We start from the raw sequence: 21766 nt of genomic DNA on the forward strand, positions 1-21766 counted from the left end.
TGTTATACGCACTATAACTTTTTAAAAAAGCAATATTACTTGTAACATTGCACATTTTAAGTGACTTATGGATTTCATACGCATTATCTAATTTGATAATCATGGTGATCACTCATAAATATAGGCTATTGTGAGATCCTTATCAATTCATCTGTAATACTAAATTCTCAAATTCCACTTAGTTCTAAAACTGGCCTCCTCCATATGATTTCACTCATGTATGGAATTTAATGCACAAACTGAACCACCAAGCAAAATAAAGACAGACTCATAGAGAGCAGGCAGACACCTCGGGGGTGGGGAAAATGGGAGGGTTGGGGTAGAGAGATTGAGCAAGAAAAGAAGAAAAGAGAGAGGGAACTCATGGACATGCAACACTGTGGCGATGGCCAGGGAAGGGGTCGGTAAAGGTGGAAAAGGACATACAGGGGGGATAAATGGCTACTGGAAAAAATAAAATATAATTTAAAAATAAATAAATAAAATAAAACTGGCCTCCTGAATTCTCTTATCCTAGATATTATTCATTTCTTGTGTAAATGTCAGAGGCCAGAGAAAAATAAACTCACATTCTGCCATTTGAAGCAAGAAGCCTGAACCAACATCATTAGTGCAGTCAACATTTGGTATTCAAGTTAGAATAAAAGGGCTTCTGCTTCCCAATGGCCTCCTTTTGACCATTTTTAGTTTCCTTAGTCATTATTAAAGTTATATTGTGAAGAAAATGTAATGTTTATAATATGAATGTGGCATTATTTCTTTAAGATGTGCATTAAAGAATTGGGCATGCCCATAAATTCTTGTGTTTTTATAACAGGTTTTGATATTTTTAAAAAATAGTAGTTTGTATAAGTTACAAAAATAATGGGATTTGTATTTACTAATTTTAAACATGAAATGAATCTATAATAAGTAGACAGCTTCTTAGTTAAGCATACCTTAATTATAATTTTAAAACATTTGTTACACAGCTTATTCTAGAAAAAATTGAATGCTACTTGGATATTTGTAATGTTGTTGTACACACACAACTTTTCATAATTCCTTTTTCTAATTTCATTTCCAACAGTGAAAGAAAGCAGAAAGGTATAACAAAACCTCTTCTTGCATGGTTGTATTTTGTCTAAAAATTATCTATTAATTATTACTTTATACAATGCTAAATTACTATTAAAACTGTGTAATTACAGAGGAGTCTTGCAGGCATTAAGAATGAGTATATTAGGGGTCAAACAGACAAAATCAATTCCTAATTCTTAGTCTACTAGTGGCCATCCGTGTGTGACTTAAGAGTTACATGCAGGATTGCAATTTCAGAGAAGAAAAGAGGAAAAAGAAAATGGGTCTATTGTATGCCTTAGTATGAAAGGCTTCTCTAGGCTTTTTAGAAAAGGTACACATTTCTAAAACATTTTCTGTGATGTAGAGCAAGAGAAAATCCTAAAAGAGTTTGCAATTCTTAAGAAAGTGAGAAGAGAAGAAGCATGACGAGGTCCTTTAAAAATGTTTTACATGTTCTCTGAAGTAGCAGACAGGGAAAAATTAGCCCCAAAGCTTTGAACCCTCAACAGATAAAACCAGAACAAAAGGAATCCAAGCAGGACCCCAAGGAAATCAGATTTCATACCTGCGAGAAATTAAACTCACTCACTGTCTAGGGTTTTTATGTCTAAGTAGTTTTACACTTAGTGGCTTAAAACAACACACATTTACCAGCTTACAGAAGTCCAAAATGGGTCTCACTGGCCCCAAATCAAGGTGTCAGCAGAGTTGCATTCATTCCTTTCAGGAAGCTCCAGGGGAGAATCTGTTTCCCTGCCTTTTCCAGCTTCTAGAAATTGTTTGCGTTATTGGCTTATGGCCCCTTCCATCTTCAAAGTCAGCAATGGCATGTCTAATCTTTCTTGCATTGAATCACTCAGTGACTCTGCCTCCCTGGGCCACATTTAAAGGGCCTGTGTAAGTTTGCTAGTAACAAACTGATGTAACGAAGTGCCACAGCCTGTGGCCTAAACAACAGAAATGTGTTGTCTCACAGTTGTGGAGGCTACAAGTCCAGATCAGGGTGTTGGTAGAGTCTGTTGCTTCTGAGAGTGGTGAGAGGAACATCTGGTCCAGGCCTCTCTCCTCACTTATAGCTGACAGCCTCCTTCCTGTATGTTCACTTCATTTTCCCTCTATACCTGTCTATGTCCAATCTCCTCTTGTTATAAAGATACTCATCAAGTTTGAGTAGAGCCCACTTTAATAACCTTATTTTAACTTAACTACCTATGCAAAGGCCCTATTTCCAAATAAGGTCGCATATTGAGGTAATGGAGGTTAGAACTTCAACATATGAATGGGGGTGGGGCACAATTCAACCCATTACAGGACCCTGTGATCATGTTGGGGCTACTTGAATAATTCAGGATACTCTCCTTCAGGTCTGATTAACAACCCTAACTCCATCTGCTTCCTGAATTATACCTTTGCATTATAACAAGTTCTGGGGAAAAGGACGTGGATGTCTTTGGGGGGATCATTATTCTACAGATCATACTCACTTTCTTTTTTTATTTAATAGCAAATGTTTATTAGGAAATCTGGTATACCTTCTATGTGTTGATGCCTCAGATATTTTAAATAATTGATAAATGGTGACAGAAAGAACTGCTGTTTCAATGTAGGGTGAAGCAACTGGTAAATGTAAATAGGGGCAAAATATATTTTAAGGTGAAATAGATTATTCTAACAATTATAAAGATAGATGTCACACGTAATATTTTTAAAAACAATTAAAAGTTTACTGCCTCTGGATTCCTCTAGTATTTTTATGGTTCCCCGTCTTATGTTTAAGTCCTTTATCCATTTTGAGTTTATTTTTGTGTACGGTGTGTAAGTTGGTGGTCTAGTTTCATTTTTTTTTTCATGTATCTGTCCAATTTTCCCAACACCATTTATTGATGAGGCTGTCTTGACTCCACTGTATGTTCATGCCTCCTTTGTCAAATATTAATTGAGCATAGTGGTTTGGGTCGATTTCTGGGTTCTCTATTCTATTCCATTGATCTATATGTCTGTTCTTGTGCCAGTACCAGGCTGTTTTGAGAACAGTGGCTTTGTAATACAGCTTGATATCTGGTATTGAGATCTCACCTACTTTGTTCTTCTTTCTCAGGATTGCTGCAGCTATTCGGTGTCTTTTTTTATTCCAGATGAATTTTTGAAAAGTTTGTTCTAGGTCTGTGAAATATGCCCTTGGTATTTTAATGGGGAGTTCACTGAATCTATAGATTGCTTTGGGTAGTATGGACATCTTGATGATGTTGATTCTACCAATCCATGAACACGCTATGTTCTTCCATCTGTTTATGTCTTCCTCTACCTCCTTTTTCAGTGTCCTGTAGTTTTCCGTGTATAGGTCTTTTACCTACTTAGTCAAGTTTATTCCTAGGTATCTTAATTTTTTTGGTGAGATGGTAAATGGGATTGCTTTTTTAGTCTCTCTCTGTAAGTTCACTACTGGTGTCTAGAAATGCCATAGATTTCTTGGCATTAATTTTGTATCCTGCTACATTGCCAAATTCATTTATTAAGTCTAATAATTTTTTGATGGAGTCTTTAGGGTTTTCTATGTATAGTATCATGTCATCTGCAAATAAGGACAGTTTTACTTCTTCTTTTCCAATTTGGATGCCTTTTATTTCTTCTTCTTGTCTGATCACAATGGCTAGTACTTCCAGTACTATGTCGAACAGGAGTGGTGAGAGTGGGCATTCCTGTCTTGTTCCTGTTCTTAGGGGAAATGGTTTTGGTTTTTGCCCATTGAGTATGATGTTGGCTGTGGGTGTGTCATATATGGCTTTTATTATGTTGGGGTATAATCCTTCTATTCCCACCTTGCTGAAAGTTTTTATCAAGAAAGGGTGTTGGATTTTGTCAAATGCTTTTTCTGCATCAATTGAAATGACTATGTGATCTTTATCTCTTAATTTGTTTATATGATGTGTCATGTTTATTGATTTGCAGATATTGTACCATCCTTGCATCCCTGGGATAAATCCTACTTGGTCATGGTGTATGATCTTTCTGATGTACTGCTGGATCTGATTTGCTAGCATTTTGTTGAGGATTTTGGCATCTATGTTCATGAGGGATAGTGGCCTGTCATTCTCTTTCATTGTATTGTCCTTATCTGGTTTTGGTATTAGGGTGATGCTGGCTTCATAGAATGAGCTTGGAAGTGTTAATTTTAAATGTGCAGACATTGCCAAAGTCCTAGAAGACTATTTTATGTTTATACTATATATTTAAAAAATTATTACATTAATTACACATATCATATCTCTTTATAACAAATTAGTAGCCAACTGCATTTAATATATAAGTACACTATTTAATAAATATTACTTCCAAATCATCCTTCTGTAGAAGAAAAACATTTTTCTCATGTGGCAAAAAGGAGGTGAAATTTATAACCAAGATGTGAAATTTACATAAAGCCATCCTTGAAAAAAATAAAATAGGAACTAGTTCTGTTTCAGAAAAAAATAATTCCAAATTAGTTGGGAGCTCTTTAAATAAGGAATTTTCCTCATTCTATTTGTCTCATAGAATAGCTATGCCTCACAATTAATAATTTAAAACGTAATTTCTAATAAATAATAATTTTACTTAAAATAAGGCATAAAATAGAAATCATTTATAGGAAATGTCCAATATAAACTATAATTTGGGATTAGGATTCAAACAAAATATCAGGAGAAAAAAGCAAAGTAGCACCACTTGTTATGTGGGCCTACTATGCATGGGATAGATACAGGTATTTCAAGTGACAATACTACAACGTAAGTTGGTAGTATTTTAAATTGTGGAAACTGAGGCTCAGAGAAGTTACATGATTTACCCAAGCTCAAACAACATATAAGGGCAGCACTGGAATTTGAACTCAGGTTTCTCTGACTGCAAAGCTCATGTTTTACTCCATGCTGCTTCCCTAAATCAGAAGATAATATAATATATAGATTTCCAATCTCTTCATTTATAGGATATATATATTAATGGGAGTATGTAACTCTATGTATAATACACATTCAATTTAAGAATTATCTTTAAAATATCCAGCTTATATGTTAATGATTATATGCTAAGCCTAGTAGTTTTAGGTGATATATTTTAAAAGGGCTTTGTAGCCCATGTTTAAATTTTCATTTCCAAGAGTTATCTCTTATTTGTGAACTAGAGACCCGGTGCACAAAATTCATGCACTGGTGGTGGTGGGGGGGGGTGTCCCTCAGCCCAGCCTGCACCCTCTCCAATCTGGGACCCCTTGGGGGATGTCCGACTGCTGGTTTAGTCAAACATCTCTCTCACAATCTGGAACTGCTGGCTCCCAACTGCTCACTTGCCTGCCTGCCTGATTGCCCCTAACCGCTTCTGCCTGCCAGCCTGATCACCCCCTAACCACACCCCTGCCAGCCTGATTGACGCCTAACTGCTCCCCTGCTGGCCCAATTGTCCCCAACTGCCCTCCCCTGCAGGCCTGGTCCCCCCCCCATCTGCCCTCCCCGGCCAGCCTGGTTGCCCACAACTGCCCTCCCCTGCAGGCCATCTTGTGGGGGCCATCTTTGACCACATGGGGGCAGCCATTTGTGTGATGGCATGATGGTCAATTTGCATATAACCTCTTTATTATATAGTATTTTTAGTACATAGGATTTTTGCTCTCAGCAAGACAGTTATAACTCTATAGGGTGCATAATCTGTTTTGTCCACTTGACTTTCTTAGTAAGTCCTTTGTGCTAAGGAATAAAACACCAAAGTCTCTCATCTTGAGCACAGTGTATCTTATTTACAAGATGCTTTGAAGTTCATAGGCTGTTTCCTGTCTGGCATGTCCTTTTCCAAAATGGATTTCAGATGTTACTGATTTAGTTATTGATTCAGATTGTTTAAAAGTAGGTATAGCTATGCTTTAGGTCCAGTTAAATTTAATCCCTACTGAAAGTTGGATAATTTTCATAATTGATGTTATATGATCACCATATTACTCTTCCAGTATTAAATTTTTCTTTGCAATATTGGCTACTCCAATAATAAATCAACGTCAAAAGTGTCTATTTTTTAAAAAGTATGATCATTCAATGACAGATCAATTTTTAACTTGAAAGCCATAATCAGGACAGTCTTTTAAAATAACAGTAGAATTTCTACAACTAGAAAACAATTAGGCAAAGCAGGTAGCTCCAGCAGTAATTATTGATGGATAATATCAGCTTCCTTCTGCATGCCCAAAACAGAATGGAGCCCGCAACCAGGGCATGTGGCCTGACCATGACATCCTGGTTCATAGTTCGACATTCAACCACTAAGCCACACTAGCCAGCCAATAAAATCTGTTAAGTGACAAAAGCACCCTTTTAACACAACTTTTTAAGTTTTTATTGAATTTATTGGTGTGACATTGGTTAATAAGATTAAGTATGTTTCAAGTGTACTATTCTATGATACACCCTCTGTATATTGTATTGTGTGTTCACCACCCAAAGTCAAATCTCCTTCCATCACCATGTTTACCCCCACTTTACCCTCGTCTACCTTCCCCCATCCCCTGACAGGGCTATGATCTCAGATATTATAGATTAAGAATGAATTTTAAAACAAGAAAAATTCATTAAAAAGGGAGATGGTCTTGCCCTAACTGGTTTAGCTCAATGGATAGAGCATCGGCCTGGGGACTCAAGGGTCCCAGGTTCGATTCCGGTCAAGGGCATGTACCTTGGTTGCAGGCACATACCCAATAGGGAGTGTGCAGGAGGCAGCTGATCAATGTTTCTCTCTCATCGATGTTTCTCTCTATCCCTCTCCCTTCCTCTCTGTAAGAAATCAATAAAATATATTTTTTTTTTTAAAAAAAGGGAGATGGTCTTTTCTTGGATTTATGTTTTCTAGGTTTGAAAAAAATGGGAATTAGCAACCTACAATTAACCACTGTTTGTGGACTTCTCATTCATCAAAGTGCTTTCCATCATAAGCAATGAGACTGAGCATCAAGGCAGTATTTCTTCATTAGTGCTGCTTGGCTTGTTTTTGGTTTTTGTTTCCTACTGAATAAATATTAACTGGTGATAATGAAATGTCTGTCTTGTTATAGGTGTTGTATAGTGATCACTATAACCTCTTTGGGCTTGCTACCCATAGTATTGGAACACTGCATTTACTAAGTTGAGGAAGCTAGACTCAGTGAAATAAGGTCACACATATTTTGTAATCCATTTATATGTATGGATATAAAATACACCTTTCCTTGGACATAAGGGAAAAACTTCTTTTTAATGGAACTAAAGAGAAAAGTGAGGTATTTTATTTCTAAAAATACCCATGCCCTATCTGTCAATACTTAGTAATGATTGACAGCTGCCCAGAGGGCTTAGTCTCAGGAAAGGCTAATAAATGGCCAAAAGCAAATAGCTCATTAAGAGCTAGAAAGCAATGACTTTTTATATCCTACAGCTAACTTTGTGACAAATAGGATGATTGGCCTTACATTTTCCAAATGGTCTCCCTTCTTTCATTAGGAAACAGGAATACACACCACTGCAAGTCAGCATGTCTTATAGATGGTTCCAGTAGAAGAATGCTACCTGTAAATAGCTTGGTTAGTCAGAAATGTACTGATTTCAAGAACAATATTTCAATCACAGTCATTCCCTCCTCAAACATGAAGGTCATGTTCTTAAAAATCCCTGTGGGAGTAAAATTACAAGTTGAGAAAATATCACTGAAGAAAAATGAGGCTGGAGGTCACAGTCAAGAAAGAATCTATAAAAGCCCTTACACTTTTCACTCACTAAATACCTGTGAATGTACTGTGTATGTATAAGAGCTACACACTGAATAAAGATAACAACAAAGATGTCTTGCTCATTTTAAAATTTGAAATAATCGGTATCAAACTATTAATTTCCATTTGTCTTCTCTAGCACTCTAGAAATTTCTCAGGATCTCTTTTCCCCCTAATATCAATGTCCTAGACTTTGTTTCGCTTTGTTGCACAGAATACCCACACTAAAACGTTTTCTGTGTCTGCTGATCCATTCAAATGTTCAACTCATTTCTCATTTGATAATGACTTATTAGTAAAAGGAAAATATTTTATAATAAAATAGCACGCATTTTAATACATAAATGCTCAAGAAAGACTTCACTGGAAACCAAAGTATCTCCCAAGATTTCTCAAATGCTCCCTAATGGACAACATCTATCCCAAGAAGAACCTCTAATATAGGACCCATTGCTTGTCTTCATCCAGCCCACGGGCTTAAGAATGCATTTTTAAATGGTTGGGGTAGGAATAAAAGAAGAAGAATATTCTGTGACATTAAGATTACATGAAATTGAAATTTCAGTGTTCATAAATAAAGTTTGACTGGAATTTGCCTACAGTCATTGGTTTATGGCTGGTCTCTGACTGCTCTTGTGCTACAACCACAGAGTGAGTTGTTATGACAGAGCGATGGGCCCACAAAGCCTAAAGTCTTATTATCTGACCCTTTACAGTGAAAGTTTGCCAATCCCTTATCTAAAACTGCAATATCCCCCAGTACATCAAGTTATACGTTCTCAGCTGTCTTAATCCCACAACCAAATCCACATTTCAATGCTTCTTCACTGATATGTCATTCTAAGACAGGATTGATTTTAATTTGTCCTTTCTTTTTTATCTTGCCCCAATTCAGTTTAACTCTGCTTTGGGGTTTCAATATTTTTGGTTTGCTTTTGTTGTTTTATGTTTTAATTCTCTCCAACAGAAATGACTTTTATTGTGCATAAAATCTATATATTCCTGACTCAAGAAAAAGATTATATTTATTTTATATCTAAGTACTATTTCATGAGATTCCTGAAATTAGTTCCCATCAGATTTTCCTATGATTCCTCAGGTCACGGCCCTCTAGAGCTCTCTGGTAAGTTTTGTGGGGACTTCTGTCCCGCCACAGGGTATGCCACTCTTCAGACCAGGTGTGCCTTCCATGGCGACTGCTATCACCTGACTTTAAGTTGTTGACTTCTTTTCTCCTGGCTGCTCTTTCAAAGCATAGGGCAGACTCTGATTCTAAGAGTCTGAGACCAAGCCTTAATAAAGGCTTAAAGATACGATGGGAAAATGGACAACACAAAATATAATTGATAACTGCTAATCAATTGGCAGTTACCTAATGGCTGGCTACCTTTAAAGCCCATAGCTCCAAAACCACTGGGACCAGAATGACTAATTTCTAGGAAATCATCACCCACCTCCTTGCCTTGGTATCTGGGACCAACTGAGCCCCCATCAGAGGTTGAGAAAGTTGTCCTTCTCAACTCAAGGCCCACTTCATGTTTTAGTCCATGTGTGGGGAGATTAACCTTCTCTCCAGACATTCAATCTCCTAAATGGAAACAATGTCCTCAAAGGCTAGGGACTGATGTGGTACCATGGCCTAGACCAGTGGTCGGCAAACTCATTAGTCAACAGAGCCAAATATCAACAGTACAACGATTGAAATTTCTTTTGAGAGCCAAATTTTTTAAACTTATATAGGTAGGTACATTGTTATTAGGGTAATTAGGGTACTCCTAAGCTGGCCTTTGCTAAAAATGTCGTCAATCTGACTGAGGTACGTTCGCTGAGGTCGACCCCTTCCAACTCTCCCATCCACACTTGTCTTGTATACTTGTTTTGTCTATCTCCTTTCCAAAAACCGACTTCTGCGCATGGGCCACGAAGTTTTAATCACACTGTATGTGGTATTTTGTGGAAGAGCCACACTCAAGGGGCCAAAGACCCGCATATGGCTTGCGAGCCACGGTTTGCCAACCACGGGCCTAGACTATAGAAACCCAAGTCTGTCAGTACAGTTAGCCCAGCATCTCAATTGTCTTCTACTCTCAGCCACAATCTTTTCTCTAACATGAAGAGACAAGAAAATCAGGTGTGCTTTTCTTTCTGAGTCCTGTCTTAACTTATAATCATACCTAGATCAAATCATAATTCTCACGCATAGAGCATCTGCATTTAAATTTAGTTTGTGTGTACAGAGGGGTAAATTTTTCATGATTCATATAGCCAATCTCCATTTTTTAACACAATTTTATTGAATTATCTCATTGTCAATATATCCTGAGAGTAAAGGTTAGGTATCTGCCTTACATCTGCATAACTAATAATATCCAACAGAGTGGATCCTCCAAGAATAAAAAGGTCTGTTCCAAATGTGGGGAAATTCTTGTGACTATTTAAAAGGTAATTTTTCAATCTAAAAAAAAAAACAAACCATAAGACTTTAGGTTTGGTTCTTTGAACAGAAACTGTAACTAAAATTATTACTATTTACAAAAAGTTATATAGAAGCACATTAGCGAACTCCTTCCTGAAGAGGAGTATTTTTTATATTCTGACTGTGTTTGTTTTTTAAAATACTAAGAAGAACTCAATCAGCATTTTATACAAATTCATCTACCCACCCTTTTTTAAACCCACAAAAAATTTGCTGTTTAAACCATTTTTAATTACTTTCATGGTTTTTAGATTCTTGTGGACTTGAATACTTGGTCTTCTAGTTATCTATTAAAGGTTTAATTATGTCCTTCCAGTTTCTGGCTGAAGTCTCCAGGAACCTGTCTACATAGAGCAAGCACAACTGAAAGATATGAGTCTATGCATTTTGCAGAGGGCATAATTTCCTGGTCTAGCCACTCTGGGCAAATATTATTATATTATTTATCAGTTTTTCCACTCAATTTGTGTGCCTTTAGCAATAACTAAAGAGGTTGTGGACTTTGTAAAGACAGCAATAACATTAGATAAGAATAATTAAACCCATAAAATAGGTTAAATTTATTAAAAAATATTTATAAATACATATAGGTCAAGTAATAAATAAATTGGTCAAACTAATAAATACTTCCTTTAACTCTGTAAATTCTCTTTGTTCAATGGAATAGCAATCTTGGCCTCAAATCAGACCCAAAGTAAGTAGGAAGGAATTACATGTTGACTTAAGAAAAGTACCTACTGAAAATATGACTCACTTGATTGTATAGGAAGCCATAAAATGCACATAAACATATTTTAGGTTTTGATCTGAACGCCAAAATTGATAGAATATGTTTTTTTAATTTAATGAAGTTCTGTAGTGCAATTCTAGCTTGAAAATATTTTTTTAAAAAACTTCATAGCAATACAATGACATGTGCCCTCCATCCTTAAAATAGAGTGAGGCCACCAAGATTCTCACATGAGGTGTGAAATCAGCTCACCTCCAAGACTATTCCAGTAGATCCTGTTCACACATCAAAGGGATGCATAGCTCTATAGATAGCAATTTGTTCTTTATCCTGATTTTCCTATGAAATGTTTAAAAGATTCAAGGCAATACAACTCAGCTCTCTTAAGATAGCATTTTTATAAACTAAACAATTCCATTCTGAAGAAAAAGAATTGTGACTATCTAACTATGAGGAATTTTTACATATGTGTTTTTCTTAGTTTGGGTTTACATTTGGATATAAAATATCTACATCTATCTATTATTTTTCCATCAGAAAGTCACTTTTCCTCAAGCTAACATTAGTATTGCTGGATTTCTAGTACTAATTATGAAACACAACTGGAAAGCTGTTTAGGTGTTGATGCTCTTGAAAACAGAAGTTTTCCAAACAAATCTTTCCTTTAAAAACTAAAAACAAAAAAAAGCAAACAAAAAAATGTGCCTCTCATTGGATTTGTGATTACCTGTTCTCATTCACTATTAATAAAACACATACAGCCTGGCCAGTGTAGCTCAATGGTTGAGCATTGACCTATGAACTAGGAAGTCACAATTTGATTCCCGGTCAAGGCACATGCCTAGGTTGTGAGCTCAATCCTCAGTGTGAGGCGTGCAGGAGATAGCCAGTGGATGATTCTTTCTCGTCATTGATATTTCTCTCACTCCCTCTCTCTTCCTCTCTGAAATCAATAAAAATATTTTTTAAAGAAACACATACAGAGAGAGACAAAGAGACAAATAAAGAGAGAGAGAATGAGAATAAGAGAAAATAAACATGCTGAAAACCTTATCCTTTAACTTTACTGGTAAGAACAGTTATTTTGTAGATAGTTTTTCTATGAGTAAAGTAAGTTTGGCATATATAAATATCTCAAATATCTCCTTGGAGGTGTCACTTTATTTTTTTGGAGCAAGTAATTTCCATCCAGACAATTATTTGTAGAAGTGGTACTTAGTACACCATTACATTTCACTGGAGAGAACTGTGTCTCATTGCCACATCTAGCTGCAAAGGAGTACGGGAAATGCAGTCTAAGGGCAATCATATACCCAGATAAAGTCTTTTTCAGTGGACCAAGAGAAGAACAACACTGAGAGATAACTAATAGGTGCTTATTTGAGCACTTTATTATGGGATCCCCAGTACTCCATTTATCTGTTTTTATGTTGTGGGTCTAAATCTTGAGGGAAGAAATTATACTAGTATATTGGATCTATGTTCCTCTGCACCCCAGAGATCTGCACATATTAGGCCACTTTGCATGTTTTAATTAGATTGAGTCCAAGTCCCAACAAATAACAGGTTACTTACTGCATATTTTGGAAAGGTAAGGTCTTACTTTAAGAAAGGGTCTGCCCGTGGGGGCTGGGGGTGGCCGGGAGAGGTCAATGGGGAAAAAGGAGACATATGTAATACTATATGTAATACTTTAAGCAATAAAGAATTTTAAGAAATAAATAAATAAAAATCATAAAAAGAAAGGGTCTGCCCAAACAGGAAAAATTTGTACCTTTTACAATGTCTATGCCGGGATCTAGGCATCTAATACTTTGATGCCCTTACCTTCCTTGCAGAGCCCTAAGGGCAATAGAACTCTGTTGACATCAGAAAAGATTAATGCTAAATACTAGATTATTCACCATTGGCTCAGATTAAATACTTTTACAAGTATTTAAAATTAAATCTTATACATTAGTAGTATGAAATAGCTTCATTTTCAAAATGATGTTGACTTTGGCTAACTGAAGTATTAGTCATGTTTCTCCAGAGAAAGAGAACCAGTAGGAGAGAGAGAGAAAGAAATTGCCTAACATGGTCATGGAGACAGAATTCCTAAAATCTTTAGTTGGCAAACTGGAGACTGAGAAGAACCAATCGTGTAAGTTCTAGTCTGAGTTCCAGTCTGAAGGCATAAGACCAACATTGCAACTCAAAGATGGTCTGACAGAGAGAGTGAACTCCCCTAACTCTGTCTTTTTCTTCTATTCAGCATTCAGTGGGCTGGATGCCAACCCCCATTGGGAAAGGCCCTTAGCTTTACTCAGTTTACTGATTCAAATGTTAATCTCATAGATACACCCAGAATAATGTTTATCCTAACCAAATATCAGGCACTTTGTAATCCAGTCAATTTAACATGTACAATTAACCATCATGGCTGTTGACTATCATTCTCTTTAGTAAAAGTTCTGAATTAGATCAAGCATGGCAAAAATATCAGGTAGACAATGGGAAAACAGTTGTGCTTTTTTTTTAAATGTCTAAAGAACTGGCAATGGCACTTCACCTTAGGTGTAATGTGGGATATATTTTAAGGAAACAACCACACTCCAAGCAGAATTAATGAGACACTCAGAGCTACTTATCAGGAATAGAATATATACTGCAAATAGAGAGAAAATATGTAGCAATTTAATAATATCTTGTGATAAATTTGGATGGTGGCCTTTTTTCCTCCTCTCAATAGTTTTCCCATAGTATTAAAGACTTTCTGAGATAGCTGTATAAATATGACATAAAATAAAAATTTAAGAATAACATCCACAATTGTTTTTTTCCTTTATAAAATAATTTGCAGGCTTTTAGGCTATCTGTGTCTCTTGAAATGATGTATAAAAATGATAATGACTCAACAGTGTAACACACAATCAATTCAGATAATTACAGCACAAAAGTGGATTTCTTTTATTCCAACTGGCTCTTAACTAATCTGATAAAGCCTACAAGCAATTTCTACTTAATTTGTGCTGGGCATATATAATTTTAGCAGACTTGAAGCATCATTATGCTCCCTTAAAATTTTTGTTAAGGCTCTTCGGGAAACTGTAATGTCGAAATTTTATTGGCTTCATGAAGGACACCAAGCCTTAAAACATTAATAGGAAAACCCCTTCTTAGTACTGCATTGGTTTCCCAGTTTTAAGATACAAAATATACAAACTTAGCCACTTTCTCTTTATATTATTCTGGCTCACAGTAAAGCTTAATAAGAATAAGGAAAGACCTACAAAATATTCTTTAGGACCAAAAAGATAGAATGTCTGTTATCAATTGATAGTTTCACTATCAATTGTAAGATAGTTCCCAGTATTAGTCCCAAAGATAGCAAAATTTTAGTGTGCATTAAGTAGCTAAGAAAACATCAGAGGGAGAACATAGCCTACAAAACTGGACTTGAGATTTGTCTCTCTCTTCTAGTGCAGTGGTTCTCAACCTTCCTAATGCTGCGACCCTTTAATACAGTTCCTCATGTTGTGGTGACCCCAACCATAAAATTATTTTCGTTGCTACTTCATAACTGTAATTTTGCTACTGTTATGAATCATAATGTAAATATCTGATATGCAGGATGCATTTTCATTGTTACAAATTGATCATAATTAAAGCATAGTGATTAATCACAAAAACAATATGTAATTATTTACGTGTTTTCCGATGGTCTTAGGTGACCCCTGTGAAAGGGTCGTTCGACCCCCAAAGGGGTCGCGACCCACAGGTTGAGAACCTCTGTTCTAGTGTCTTTGTACATGAACTGGTGATTATTGGAAGTATTCTGATGTGATCTGCAGACAAAACAGGTTTTTGCTTAAATGAGGTAACTATTCTCAGTGAGTAGGCTGCCCAGGGGAAGAAAGCAGGTAGGTAAGCCTTCAATGATTTCCGTCGGATTTTAGTGTCATAAACCATTCTCAGTAAGATTCTATAAGCCTTATCTGCTGCTGGACTGAGGCAATGAGCAAAGTGCTTCTAAGGACCGTCAGCTCATAGTTCATACAGGCTAAGCATCCTTGTCAGGATTAGTAATGCAGGCAGACAAGTGGATGTTTATTTTAGATCATTTGTTCTGACAAGACTGTCGATTTGGACTTGCTGGTTAAGGGAAGTACCGAACGTAGCTGCAGGCAGAGAAAACCCCCTAAAGGGGGCTTCTGGGGAGAAGGGTCAATATCCTGATAAAAAGTCTTCTTGGATTTATCCACAGTTAGCTTTGAACTTGCAAAATCTAAAGTGAAATCAACGTGTATTTCCAGTATTTGAGTCAATAAAGAAGTAACCATGGCAATTTCCTGCACTGCCTTGGGACTGAGGACAGGAAAGTGGGGAATGTGTCTCAACCTGGAAGTATAATATAAATGCCTTAGCAAAATTAGGTAGGAAAAGCACAGAAAAAAATGAATATCTGAGGAACAGACAAGGTATTGGTTGTGTTATCTTGGTTCACACAAGTAGAAACTAAAGTTATTTCATATTTTCTCCACTTTTTGTTGTAAGAGTGAACAAGACTCGGGCTCAGGAAAGATCAGCATGGAAGTGTTTCTTGGTCAGTTGGTAGCACGTATTGCTGAAGTAAGATAAATGGGTTCTGATTTTAAAAAGCAATTATTCTGCAGAAAGGATACAGCCGTGCCTCCCCTTAGTGTGATGAACAATGTGTTTACTATAAAATGCTAATTAGCCCTTAAAGTTATTAATGTAATTATTGTTCATCTAAGGATATAAATCTGACAGCCCCTGGGGACAGGGGCATTGCTCATTTTGAAGCAGGCTTAAAGCACGTTTTGCTTACCTATTTGTTAATTGTAAACTAAATTACTCTTTAAAGGAAGAAGAAAAGAAAATATCACCAAGCTACCAGTCATTCAATGTTACCTGGAGCTGAAATAAGAGGTTAAGAGACACACTGACACGTGTGTTCATAAGTAAGGCATTATATTTAGGCCTAACAAGAGCAGGCCTAGGATTTAAAAGTAGGTGTTATGAATGCCTCATTTAATCTCTGACAGGGCATCTTACCTTAAATACTGTCTGGAAGAATCGTTTTGGCAGAGAAGAAAATGAAGAACAATGTTGCTCTATTTATAAATATAGAGGATTTTGGAGGGGGTCTACTTACTTAAATTTCTTATAGAACTTCAAAATTATGTGTTGCTAGAGCAATATTGATGTCCTCATTGCTTTCTTCAAATAGAGAGGCATCTATCACTCTAGTTGTCTGGAGTGAATAAAATTACCTTGCTACAAAAATGAAAAGCATATTTGCTATTTAACTGAAACTAAGGATAGGACTCCTCGTTAAGACAGAAAAGAGTAGGAAGGCCTTGTTGCCCAAATTCCTAACCCCTCTTACTATAAAAATTCTTTATATCACATGCAACAAAAAAATCCAACCTAACGTGGATTAAGCAAAATAGAGAATGGCTTTTCTTTTAACTGGATACTGTGATGTTTACCAGCTCAGGTATAGTTTGACCCAGAAATCCCCCAGATAATCAAGGCTTCTGCTATTTTTCACTATGATTCACACAACTTGCCCTGCTCTTGTGTTGTCCTTAGGTACCCTGCCCTCAGAGTAGCAATACTGTCTGCAGCAGTTTTAGTCCTAAGTCTTTTACCCCCATACCTTCAGGATTGAACAGAGAGATGGGGGAAAGGCAGCTCTTATGAAAGGAGTTCCTGAGCAGAACCATGAGCCAAGGAAGAGCTCAGCCTAAGTGAAACTCCCCAGTAGGAAAGACCTGGGCATGATCCACATGTGTCTGAGTGATAGAAAGATTCCAGCCATGTGGTTTGTGGACTGCCAGATCTCGGAAGCAGGCTTCCTTACCTCGCACACAAATCTGTCACTGAGGCATCTCTTCTCTATGCTGGAAAGAAACCACAAAATGAATCTCTTATTCCTGCTCCCTTAATTGAGAGAAACAGGGGCAGTGGTTCTTGCATTTTTATCAAGAATGGGTGAAAACTGCCTATTACATTTTTAACAGTATATTGTCTCAAGCTAGTGGGGATCTTCACTCAATTTTCAGTCCAAAGGCAGGTTAAAATAATTTATCATCATCATTCATAACGTCGTATCTCAACAGGAAAAATAAAATAAGAGTTGCCCTGATTTAACAGTCCTAATTATTCAGTCTAATTCTGACAATAAGTTAATACAATTTTAATATTTCAATCTTTGGAATAAATCTTCCAAAGGTGAAAGAAATGCCAGCACTATGCTGAGAAAGCTAAAGTAAGAATTACCGTGCCCTCTCACAAGTACCATCTTTTCTCATTGACTCACTCCCAATAACTCTCAGAAAATCTAAACAAAAGGGTTTAGAAGATTGCCTGACAATGTCCTTCAACTGCAGTTACGAGCACTAAATAAATTTGTGATAGATAAAGCATACTGAGATACTGATTTTATTTTCTTCCACAATCTTCAGTATTCTTCCAGCATTTATGGATTAATTCTATATAATCAATTGTTTAAGTTGGTAAATTCTAGCTGGAGGATTATTAAAAGATCCACATTAATATTTACCCTTTAAAAAATAACTAGCAGCAAATCGAAGTTGAGAGCACACACGAGAACATTCCACTACAGCCAAGTACTTTATCCCATCAGTATAACAAACAACAAACTGGACATGATTTGCTCAGCAGATACTAAAAATATATTTCTTTTTTTATAAATCCTCACCCAAAGATATTTTTCCATTGATTTTTAGAGAGAGGGGAAAAGAGAGGGAAAGACAGAAAGAAATATCGATGTGAGAGAAACATATTGATTGCATAAGCCCTGACCAGGGCCCAGAGGGGGAGGAGCCTACAACCAAGGTACATGCCCTTGACCGGAATTGAACCTGGGACCCTTTGGTCCGAAGGCTGATGCTCTATCCACTGGGCCAAACCAGCTAGGGCAAGAAGATATTTCTTAAAATTCCTACTTTTTCCTAAGAATAGTAAAAATAATAGCTAACTTTGAACACCTACTATGTGCATTATCTCCTGTAACCATTTCATCAACCCTATCCAGAAGATGGCATGAGACAACTCCAGTTAAAAATTAAGGCTTAGAGACCTTATTTCTAAAACTCAACTTTAATTAATCCAATATACTACTTACACTACTGGTATAAAAAAAAAAGAATATAATGCAATAGTCCTAATCTGATAAATTACATTTACCATAAGCTAACAGGCAATATCATATTACCGGCAAACAAAAAATCAATGCTGAAGAGCAGTAAAACCCCACATAAATGACATTAAAAATTTATAGTGAAAACACAAGTAGTCACTTATGTGTGGTAGGTGTATGTTGATTTTGATATACACCTTCATTATATTCCTGTATTTTCCAAAGTCTCGACAGGGAACCTGCATAGTTTTTATACTCTTAAAAAATGTTAGAAAAACAACGGGGCTCAACTAATGATATCTTGTAGGTGAAAATTTTGAGACTATCTCAATTTTTGTTAGCAAGAAGCTCCAGTATTAGTGATCTGTTTACATCCATACGTCTATTCAACTTCCCCAAAAGAAACTGCTCCCGTCACATTGTCAATGTTCACTGGAATAAAGAGTGCCAGTGACCACCAGTGTGGGCCCCTGCAGGCACGCCTCTCCCACTGTTCTGGAGTCTGGCTTTTTCTCAGTGTGGCACAGACTGTCAGTCCTGCCAAAAGAAGCAGAGAATGAGAACTGAGAAACCGAGGTAAATAGTTGCCAAGGTGTAAGAAACACATTTTCCAGTGGAAAGATAAAAAACCGTCACATACTGTCTACCATCAATAATGTCTTCCCAACTAAACTCAACATTTTCATCCACTAGAAAACATTAGAATGAATTATTTCAGATTCTAAACTTTGACTGTTTTTAAGGTAATCTATAATAATAAAAGCATAATATGAAAATCAACTGAACGGCCTAATAGCAGAACAACAGTCAGGACAACCACGCTAAGACACTCACTGGTGCCAGGCCAGCCAAGGCAGGTGCAATGTGATTGGTCAGGGGCCCGCTATCGCCCCATAATCACCCTCAGAGGGAGGCCCAGGCAGACCCAGTGGGCTGCGGTGGATGGGCGGGGCCTCCCTCTTTGGGGTGATCCATTGTGGAGCTCTGGCCAGGGCCTCTCTCTGCAAGGCAATCGATCAGGATCGCAGGGCTCTGGGACCATGAGAGGGCACAGGCCAGGCTGAGGGCCCCCCCACTCCCACCCCCAAGTGAGTGCACTGGGTCTCTAGTGGATCGGTAAAATGATCCTTTTCTATTTTAACTTTTCCTTATTGTTCCTAATTTTCATTTATTGACTATATATTACTTTTATAATAGAAAAAGAAACCCAAAGCTTTAAAATGTATAATATTCTCTGCCCTTGCAGAAATAAAAACCTGGCAAGGAGGAGAGAGTTGACAATTAGCTATATAACCATATGAAGAGTGTTACAACCACAGTGAAAAGTTTTCAAGGAGCCACCAGGGGAGGGAGAAGGTCAATTTTCTCCAGGAAGGAAGAGGAGCCATGAGGTTAAGTGAGCATCACAGAGAAGCAGTGTATGTAAGGGGCCAGGAAAAATGAGCAGTGCTTTTATCTGATCAAGAAGAGCATTCCAAAAGAGAGGTCATCATGAGAACACTCCGAACATGCTAGGGGAAGGGCAGTTAATCTGAGGTAGCAGCCCGTGTGTATATGTGTGTGTGTGTGCATGCGTGTGTGTGCGTGTGTGTGTGTGTGTGCGTGTTTAATTTTTATTGAACAGCCTTTCCAATTGTCACCCTCTTCCAACTCAATATTTAATCTTGATTAACTTTTAATTCCTCAATATGCATTTGGTCTTATTTTAATATGTTCCACATTAAATTACACTATATGTCTCAATGTGGAGATTATTTAAAAATTAAGCTGATTTCAAAATTAAACAGATTTAAGTGTTCAGTCAATTCATTTGATTTGCATTTTAGAGATTTCTGTTGAGAAATTATAATGGCCCCTCACAGCTCATTATTTCTTAGTAATTTGATTAATGATTCTGTAATTTAGCTAATTCAGATGTGGAACAATATTCAGGAAATATATTTAAGTGGTTTATGACATATGTGAAAATGTGCACTATAGTAAGTATACAGTAATACTTTCTAGCAGAAATCATTTCAGATAGTTTAATCACAGACTCCACTGAGTCAACATAAAGCCAGTTGGGGAAATCATTTGGTAGTGACTAAAGGCCTTCCTGGAAAAGGCACAGAAGACTGAGCTTTCATCCCAGTTCTTCCATTTACTAGCCGTGAGATTATAGCAAGAGAAGAACTCTGAACCTCAGTTTCCCCAGCCGTGAAACAGACACAATGGCAGTGCATGATCCTTGCTTTACAGGATTATTAAAATCAAATCAGACTGTGCAAGTCATTAGTTAAGCAATTGTTAAAGACCTTAGAACTAATCTTATTAGGTTTCTAAACTTTGCTTCGAGGAGCCCCACTCAGGGGCCCCTGACAACAATATGAGGAAGGACTGGAACAGGATGAGGGATACTGCTGCCGAGTGAGCAGGGTGCCTTCACTCCCATCCCCATTTTCCCCTGAGGAGTCCCAAATTATCTGCTTTACACACTGGGCTCCAGGGAGCGTCCATTTGAAGAAAATGCCTAATGATTTAAAAGAATTGAAAACCACTGGTTTGTTCCACCTGCCTCATTTTACAATAAAAAAGTAAAACCCAGAGAAGTTAAATAACTTCCCTAGCTTGAAGTAGTTATAAAGTGGGCAGGCAGAGAGTTAAATGCAAGCCCTCTGTTTCTAAGCCCGATGCCCTTTTTGCTATACCACAAGGAAGAGTTAAATATTATGTACTGAAGTGCTAAGAATCAGTACAAGTTTATACAAGAGACATGACATCACCTGCACAGTGTGAAAATTCTGCTCATCAATATACAACTGTAGTTCATTCACTAATTTCTGTATTTATTCAATAACTATGAAGTGTCAGATATGTGCCCAGACATTGTTCTAAAAGTTATGACATCCAAGCTTAACAATGGAATGAAACATTACATTTTTCACCGGAATCGATGAATAATAGACAAGGTACTATAAATTTAATGACTGCCCATCCAAAACCACCTCTTTAATTTCAGTAGTGAAATAAACACAAATATACATATATCTGGCCCACCCTCACTGAATTTCCTCTTGTTAATTTGTTCCTTCTACAAAAAGTTACTGCTCCACTTGTGAGATACGTTCCACCTACTCTCATCTTCAAGGAACTGGAACTTGCAGGCACCTCCTTCCTCTTCTGTATATTTACTTTCTTCCTTTCTGGCAGTCATTTTGCAGCATATAAATATGCTCTAGTGTCTCCCATATTGAAAACAAAGCAGAAACCTTCTTTGCCCCAACTGCCATCCATTCTCCTTTCTTCATTTCAAAGCATATATTTTTGGAAAGAGTTGTCTACAGCTACTGTGGCCTTCCTTCCCACCCTCACTATGGTAGAAGGCAAGCTCCGCTGTCTCTCCCCTCTAGAATGTGAGGAAGGGGATCCTGTCTGTTCACTGCTGTACTCCAGCACCTGGAACAGTGCCTACCATGTGTCTAATTCAGTTAACATTTGTTGTATGAATCATCCAGAACCATATGATGATTTAGTGAATAAGACATAGCTTGCAAATTCCTCATATATTTCTGAAGGACAAGTCAC

The 21766-nt window shown here is 37.1% G+C and overlaps 2 protein-coding genes across 2 annotated transcripts in view; one reads left to right on the plus strand and one right to left on the minus strand.

Annotated features, from left to right (window-relative positions):
• The window catches only part of CDH20 (cadherin 20), a 210827-nt gene that overhangs the window by 35879 nt on the left and 153182 nt on the right, over positions 1-21766 (plus strand). The gene's annotated exons all lie outside the window — the stretch shown is intronic.
• RNF152 (ring finger protein 152) overlaps positions 1-21766 on the minus strand; it is a 433790-nt gene that overhangs the window by 1346 nt on the left and 410678 nt on the right. The gene's annotated exons all lie outside the window — the stretch shown is intronic.

Source organism: Myotis daubentonii, chromosome 8 (assembly GCF_963259705.1).
Source record: "Myotis daubentonii chromosome 8, mMyoDau2.1, whole genome shotgun sequence".
Taxonomy (NCBI): domain Eukaryota; kingdom Metazoa; phylum Chordata; class Mammalia; order Chiroptera; family Vespertilionidae; genus Myotis; species Myotis daubentonii.